The following is an 8,756-nucleotide window of genomic DNA, read 5'->3' as shown; positions in this document are numbered from 1 at the left end:
AAGACTTTAAATCTGGTCCTTTACATTAAACAAAGACAAGACAGGCATTTCAGCTTTGCTCTGTGCCATAATTTGATTCATATTTCAGTTAACCAACTAGCCAAACTACTAGAGTCCTTTCTAATTCCATGAGCTGCAACATTAAATGCAGAATCTCTGCTTTGTGAGCCCACGGCAATAAATTTAACCTGATCAAACTTTATTAAGAATCAGTATTCCTAGGATATATTTATGACTGGATCAGTTTCACAAGACACCTTCATATTTACAAAGGGAACCTACAAGTTCTTTTTGTCTTTCCTTAACACATCAAACATAAAAGCAACTTGAAAAAGTACTTTATGTTAGGTATGAGTTCTAAATTTCTTTTCAAGGAATAAATATGTCAGTATGTTCGACTCTTTACCTTCTACTTTTAAACTTAACTTCCTCATAAAGCAATTTTTTCGATTACCTGCTCCACCCTGACTCATTTCAATCACCTGTTCTACCCTGACTCATTCCGATTACCTACTCCACCCTCATTCTGATTACCTACTCCACCCTGACTCATTTCAATTACCTGCTCTGTCATAACCATTTTCCCCCCAAACCACTCACCCCCTCACTCTCTTTAAATTAGCCAATCGGAGTTAGTTTAGCCTGTGTGGTCTAATCCTAGCCAATGGGGGAATGACACAGCAGCAGGGGCCACGTGCGTCAGGGATAAGAGCCCCTTCCTCTCCCTTGCCCAAGTGTGTATTAACCATTGCTCCATCTGTAAGGGTGCACCCTTCTATAGAAGTAACTTGCCTTGCTGAGAATTAAAAGAAAATTTTATATTCGAGTGCTATTTCTTTTGCGGCATCAAAACTTTATACATACAACAATTTGGGGGCTTGCCTGTGATTACATTCCCCTCTGGGGACAGTCTCTGGTTCTCTCTCGGGAGGAGGCAAGCCCTGCCCCCTTGTGGTGGCCTCAGGGGTGAGAAATCAAGACCCACCCAGTGCGAGGAATAACCCGAGCTCTCAGCAACGTGGGAAAAAAAAAAAAAAAAAAAAAAAAAAGGCCCGCAACCTAAACTAAACTCACCTCCTGCCGCAATGACAGGCGCCTGTGCACAGACCAAGGAAGGAGAAGCTGCGGGAGCGGGTAAAGTATTCCGGGGGGGGTGGGGACCAGGGTAAGAAAGCCGGGGGGGGGGGGGGGGGGGGAGGTGAAGTACTCCTTGGCCGGGGTGGCTTAGAGGTTAAAAAGAGGCGAGACATCTCCATTGGTGGGGATTGAACCTCACACAAACCTCCAGGATTAGAAAAGGCAAGAAATTTCCAGTGGGGGAAATTGAGCCTCACCCCAAAAGGCGAGAAATTTCCAGTGGGGGAAATTGAGCCTCACCCCAAAAGGTGAGAAATTATCAGTAAGGGAAATCGAACCTTGAACCTTACCCCAAAACCATCAAGATGGGAAATGCCCCAAGCAAGAGAGGGAGCAAGGGGTGATAAAGATGATAACAAAGATATCCCCCCCAGAAAGTCCCCTAGGTCTCATGCTAAAACACTGGAAGGATAATGAAAGGACTAAACATAGGAAAAAGCAACAAATGATAAAATATTGCTGTTTTATTTGGACTCGGGGACCCTTCCTTAAACCCTCTATCTTCTGGCCAAAGTCTGGATCGAATAAGGATGTAATGTGTCAGCTTCTAATCTGATATGTTAATGATAAAAGTCTAGTGTCTCAAGAAGAACTAGGAATGCCTTTTGTTGGAGGCAAGCACCTGTCCTCCTTTTTCCCTTAAAAACAAATAGAGAAGAACCCAATCTGGCATCTCAAAATGAAAAGTCAGAGGAGCCAGCTCTCATGCCTAAAGACTCCAGCACATGGGATTCCCCTAGACTATCTTCCCCCACTCAGTGTCCCCAGTCTTTCCCCTCAGACAGCCACTGCCGCCTCAGACCCCATTCCAAATTCCCTCTCTACTCACGTTATCCCTCCTCCTTATAACCGCGACTCTTGGGAATTACCGTCCCACCAGCCTGTTCCCTCCCAACCTAAAGACCCTTCTCTAAAAGGACTCCAGCGTGAGGTAGCACAATGTAAAAAAGATATTCAGAATTTCCCATTTCCCTCCGTACCTAAGAGGTCAGCCCCGACCTCTTCCCTTTGAAAGAGGTACCACAAGGAGGGGGGGCCACTGGCTTTGTAAATGCTCCCTTAACCAGTTCAGAAGTCCAGAATTTTAAAAAGGAACTTAAACCACTACTAGATGACACTTATGGAGTGGCAGACCAAATTGGCCAATTCTTAGGACCTCAGTTATACACTTGGGTCGAGTTAATGTCCATCCTGGGCATCCTCTTTTCAGGGGAAGAAAGGAGTATGATTTGTAGCTCTGCTATGGTAGTTTGGGAACATGAGCACCCTCCCAGTGAAAATGTTCCCATTGTGGACTAGAAATTCCCTGCCTGAGACCCCCGGTGGGACAATAACAGTGCAGATCACCAGGAAAATATGCAGGACCTAAGGGAGATAATAATAAAAGTAATTTGGAATCAGTACCCCGAACCAGAAATCTTTCCAAAGCATTTGATACACAACAGGAAAAGGATGAAGGACCTATGAGATTCCTAGACAGACTAAGGGAGCAAATGAGGCAATATGCAGGCCTCAATTTGGATGATCCCCTTGGGCAAGGAATGTTGAAACTCCAATTTGTCACTAAAAGTTGGCCAGACATTTCAAAAAAGTTACAAAAGATAGACAATTGTGAGACTGTCCCCTAAGTGAGCTTCTCAGGGAAGCTCAGAAAGTACACGTGAGTATTCATGAAAAGGGACGAAGAAAAACAGAAACAAAAGACAAAACGTATGTTTTCCACCTTCCAACAGATGGCTCCAAACCCAGGTACTTCTAGACAGTTTCCAGGGAGCCAGAAACTATAAAGGGTCCGAATCTTCTTTTAAAGGACCCCAGCCTCCACCTGGAGGACCAAGGTCCTCGTCTACCAGGCCCCCTAAAGAGTATAGGGGAGCAGGGTTAAAGAATCCCAGAACTGGCCGGGCGCGGTGGCTCAAGCCTGTAATCCCAGCACTTTGGGAGGCCGAGACGGGCGGATCACGAGGTCAGGAGATCGAGACCATCCTGGCTAACACGGTGAAACCCCGTCTCTACTAAAAATACAAAAAATTAGCCGGGCGAGGTGGCGGGCGCCTGTAGTCCCAGCTACTCGGGAGGCTGAGGCAGGAGAATGGTGTGAACCCGGGAGGCGGAGGTTGCCGTGAGCTGAGATCTGGCCACTACACTCCAACCTGGGCGACAGAGCAAGACTCCGTCTCAAAAAAAAAAAAAAAGAATCCCAGAACTAAGAGGGAGAAAGGACAAGATGGGTGCCATAGATGTGGAAGAATAGGCCACTTCAAGAAAGGATGTCCTGAACTAAGAAAGGAGAAAGAAGCCCTTCCACCCATAACTTTCAAGGAAGAATAGAGGGGTCAGGAGCTCTGTCTCTTTTATCTTGAGTCCCACTGGGAGCCCTTGATAAATTTGGAGGTGGGACCTAAACGTGAGGTTATCACCTTTTTAGTAGGTTCAGAAGCTGCTCGCTACTCTGTTTGTTGACGCCCACCCCCCGCCCCCGTCTAATGGTCTAATGTTGTCTCCTCCTCAGAGGAACTTTTAGTCTCCAGGGTAAAAGGGAAGGGAGGGGGAGAACAGCAGCATACGTGGTTGGCAGAGGCAGGGAAAGACCAGCAGAGAAGAGAGAGACGGGGGAGGGAAACAGAGAGAGAGGAAAAAGAGAGAGAGAGGAAGAGATAGGCAGACAAAGAGGGAGTCAGAGAGAGAGAAATAGAAAGTCAGAGAGAAAGAAAGAGAGAGAGAGAGAAGTAGTAAAGAGAAAACAATGTACCCTATTCCTTTAAAAGCCAGGGTAAATTTAAAACCTACAATTGATAATTGAAGGTCTTCTCTGTGACACTATAACACTCCAATACCACCTTGTTGTCAGTGTAAACAAGGGCATAGCCCAAAAGCACTGAGGCCACTGACAACCTGTAGCCTTCCTATCAAAAATCCTTAACCCAGTAACCAACAGATGGCCCAAATGAATTCAATCTATAGCAGCAACTGCTTTGGTAGCAGAAGAAAGTAGAAAGTAGAAAAATAACTTTTAGAGGAAACCTCATTGTGAGCACACCTCACCAGTTCAGAACTATCCTAAGGGAAAGAAAAAAAAAAAACAAAGCAAAAAAGTATCCTACTAACTCAAAAATCTTAAAGTATGGGACTATTCTGTTAGAAAAAGATGATTTAAAATTAACCACTGATAATTCCCTTAACTCAGCAGGTTTCTTAACAGGGGATCTAAATCTTAATTAATTACCATACAAAGGTCCGACCAGACCTATGAGGAACTCCTTTCAGGAAAGGAAGATAGATGGTTCCTCCTGAGTGATCGAAGGATCGAGGGAAAAAGACACAATAGGTATTCTGTAATTAATAGGGAAACTCTTGTAAAAGCAGAATTAGGAAAATTGCCTAATAATTGGTCTAGGCCGGGCGCGGTGGCTCAAGCCTGTAATCCCAGCACTTTGGGAGGCCGAGAAGGGCAGATCACGAGGTCAGGAGATCGAGACCATCCTGGCTAACACGGTGCAACCCCGTCTCTACTGAAAAAAAAAATACAAAAAACTAGCCGGGCGAGGTGGCGGGCGCCTGTAGTCCCAGCTACTTGGGAGGCTGAGGCAGGAGAATGGCGTAAACCCGGGAGGTGGAGCTTGCAGTGAGCTGAGATCCGGCCACTGCACTCCAGCCTGGGCGACAGAGCAAGACTCCGTCTCAAAAAAAAAAAAAAAAAAATTGGTCTACTCAAATGTGGGAGCTGTTTGCACTCAGCCAAGCCTTAAAGTACTTACAGAACCAGGAAGGAACCATCTATACCAATTATAACTTAAGTTGGACTAAGTAAGATCTTATTAATAGCAAAGGACAATTGAAATCCCAAACTTACAAGGTTTTCAACAAAAAGTAAAGTTTGCTAAAAGTTAACAGTGTAACATGTATTATCCTAACTTCTAATCTTGTGGCCTTAGGCAGTCTAGTCGATAGACATGAAGGAAGTTCACTTTGGAAAAGAATGGTTACCATCTTTGGGGAAAAAAAAAGGAGGAGAATTTATGTAAAAAGAATGTTATATGGTAAATTCTTGTCCTAAAATACGTTAACTGGTTGTTTAAAGAAAGGGATGTTTGCAACAAGTCAGAAAGTTGAGACATGTTGAAGAATTATCTGTGAAAGTCGGGAAAAAAAGTTATAAAACGGAATTTATGCAAGAAATGTTGTATAATTTAAAAGTAATTAGGTCTCCTGAATGTAAAACTACTGAAGAAACAGTTTATGTGCAAGATGTATATGGAAAGTAAAATATACCTTTGGTAAAAGGATTATAAGGAGGCATAAGAATGTGGATTTCTACCTACATTAAAAGGTTAAAAATATATCCATATATTTTAAAGGTTTAAGCAAGTTTTGAAACATTAATTGTAAAGGAAATTCTGTGTGTAAACATATTGGCTAAAGAGGTGTCATCCAGTTTTTCTGTGAACTGGACATTAAAATAAAAGCACAACAGGTTTTTCTTAAAGCACTAACCTGCTTGTAACAAAAATTATAAAAGGTTGAAAAGAGTCCATAAAAATCTTACCTTATGGTCAGATGTTAAAATTGGATAAATATGTCTACAAGGTTTTATTAAAATTGAGTTTAACATTAATAACACACTAATATAAAGGTGAAATTTAGCTTATCTGGTATAAAGATCATACAGGAAGCACTGTCAAATATAAAATGCTGTTTGGCTTTCTTTGGTCTAAAAACTAATAAAAATTGGTGCTAAAGGAAACTTCTCAATAAGAAAGCACCAAAGGCTATAAAGTCCACTGCTGATGTCCCCACATTTAAAACAAAAGGTCAATTTCTTAGAAATTATATACTTGGTTTATCTTCCACTTTCCTTTCCCTCAAAACTAAAAGTCTTTTTTTATTTTTTTTTTGTTTGAGACGGAGTTTCGCTCTGTCACCGGGGCTGGAGTGCAGTGACCGGATCTCAGCTCACTGCAAGCTCCCCCTCCCGGGTTTACGCTGTTCTCCTGCCTCAGCCTCCCGAGTAGCTGGGACTACAGGCGCCCACCACCTCGCCCGGCTAGTTTTTTGTATTTTTTAGTAGAGACGGGGTTTCACCGTGTTAGCCAGGATGGTCTCGATTTCCTGACCTCGTGATCCGCCCGTCTCGGCCTCCCAAAGTGCTGGGATTACAGGCTTGAGCCACCGCGCCCGGCAAAACTAAAAGTCTTTTAACACATGTACCACCCCTAGAATTTCCAGTAAACCAGCACCAGCCTGAGGATCATGTTCTCATCAAAGGGTGGAAAGAAGGAAAACTCAAGCCAGTCTGGGAAGGACCCTACCTTTTTCTGCTAACTACCGAGACTGCTGTTTGTACAGTGGAAAGGGGATGGACTCATCACACCCGAGTCAAGAAAGTACCGCCCCCTCCTGAGTCGTGGGCCATGGTCCCAGGGGAAAAACCCTACCAAACTAAAGCTAAGAAAAATTTAACTCTCATCTATTCTATTACTCTTTCTTCTTTCCTTGCTCTATTGCTGACCATCTAGTTATTAACATAACCAAGTCAATTTTGCCTCAAACTATTTGCATTTAATGCTTGCCTTGTTATACCCTGTGGGGACTTGCCAAGTCAAAGACAGCTCTCTACTTCAGAAAAGTACCTCTGTCCCTCCTGACTCTCCTCAGACTGGGCATTAGTGAACTGGCACCATTTAATCCAGGGAGATTTTGATAAAGATCCCAGTGTCAACCAGGAGTCTTGCTCCCCAATGTAGAGCTTTTATGCCATAGTTAGTCCTACCTTCTGTGGACCACTAAAGAGCAAGAATGGACTGCCCCAACTGGTTTTTATAATTTCCTAAAACCTAGTATAAAATTCATTATATAGTATAATGAGTTAGTATAAAATTCATTATATAGTATAATTCCTAGTATAAAATTCATTATACTAGAAAGACAGCCCTCCCTCCCTCCTGTCAGCTAAACCAGTGTAATTCTATGCAGTTTATTATCTCAAACCCTCAAAGTTCTCTCCCTTTTCTAAGCCAGTTCCCTTCTTTAAGCCGGTTTTATGGTATAGGGGCTGAGGTTTCAGGGACAAACCCTGTTAGATTCTTTAAAATGCATTTATTTGATCCCCCACTGCCTGCACCTTCCTCTAAGCCTTCTTCCAAAACCTCTCACAATGGAACAATTGCTCCTCCTCCATCTAACGACAAGACCAAGATAGCTATTGTAAAAGTTAAATACTTAAAACAAACTTTGGCAATTAGGACAGGATACCAAGATGCAAATGCATGGTTGGAATGGATGAAATATTCTGTCCACACGTTAAACAAAAGCAATTGTTATGCTTGTGCCCACAGCAGGCCAGAGGCCCAGATTGTCCCCTTTCTACTAAGGTGGTCCTCCATTTGACCGGGCGTGAGTTGCATGGTAGCTCTTTTCTAGATTTCTACAGCCTGGAATAATAAGTTGTGCCAAGCTCTCTCTGCTATATCCCGAAGTCTGGCACCCTGTGGGTTGGCCCCCGGGGGCCATCCAGCTTCTGTCTCCCAACACTAAGTTCACTTCGTGTCTCCCATGACAGGGAGGAAACTCAGCATTCCTTGGAGACCTGAGGGGATGCAGTGAGCTTAAGAATTTTCAAGAGCTTATCAATCAGTCAGCCCTTGTTCATCTGTGAACGGATGTGTGGTGGTATTGTGGTGAACCTTTACTGGACACTCTGCCAAATAACTGGAGTGGCACTTGTGCTTTAGTCCAATTGGCTATCCCTTTCACCGTGGCATTTCATCAACCAGAGGAAGGAAAAATAAAACAATGTAAAGTGAGAGAAGCCCCTTATGGGTCTTTAGACTCTCACGCCTAGTTAGATGCAGCTGGAGTCCCACGGGGAATACCAGATCAATTTAAAACACAAAATCAAATAGCTGCAGGATTTAAGTCAATATTTTGGTAGGTAACAATTAATAAAAATGTAGATTGGATAAACTACATCTACTACAACCAACAGTGATTATTAACTACACTAGAGATGCTGTTAAAGGAATAGCTGAACAATTACGGGCTACTAGCGAGATGGCTTGGGAAAATAGGATAGTCTTAGACATGATATTAGCAGAAAGAGGAGGAGTTTGCGTCATGATTAAAACTCAATGTTGTACCTTCATCCCAAACAACACCGCCCCTGATGGAAGGATAACAAAGGCATTGCAAGGTCTGACTGCTCTGTCCAATGAGTTAGCCAACAACTCAGGGGTAAATGACCCCTTTACAGGATGGCTAGAAAAGTAGTTCAGTAAATGGAAAGGAATAATAGCCTCAACTGTTACTTCCCTTGCAGCCATAATGGGCGTACTTATTCTTGTCAGGTGCTGTGTCATACCATGCATCCATAGGTTGATGCAGAGGCTCATAAAAACGGCACGTACTAAAACCTCCCTTAACTATCCTCCACCTTATCCAGAGAAGCTTCTTCTTTTGGAAAATCAAGCAAAACAACTAAACCAAGACATGTTTAAAAAAGGTTTGAAAAGAAAGCTGTAAGGAAACATGAGGGGAGGGGTTGTTAGATATGAGTTCTAAATTTATTTTCAAATAATCAATATGTCAGTATGTTCAATTCTTTACCTTCTACTTTTAAACTT

The sequence above is a fragment of the Piliocolobus tephrosceles genome, chromosome 12, assembly GCF_002776525.5.
Source record: "Piliocolobus tephrosceles isolate RC106 chromosome 12, ASM277652v3, whole genome shotgun sequence".
NCBI classification, from domain to species: Eukaryota; Metazoa; Chordata; class Mammalia; order Primates; family Cercopithecidae; genus Piliocolobus; species Piliocolobus tephrosceles.
This window is presented reverse-complemented; position numbering follows the sequence as displayed.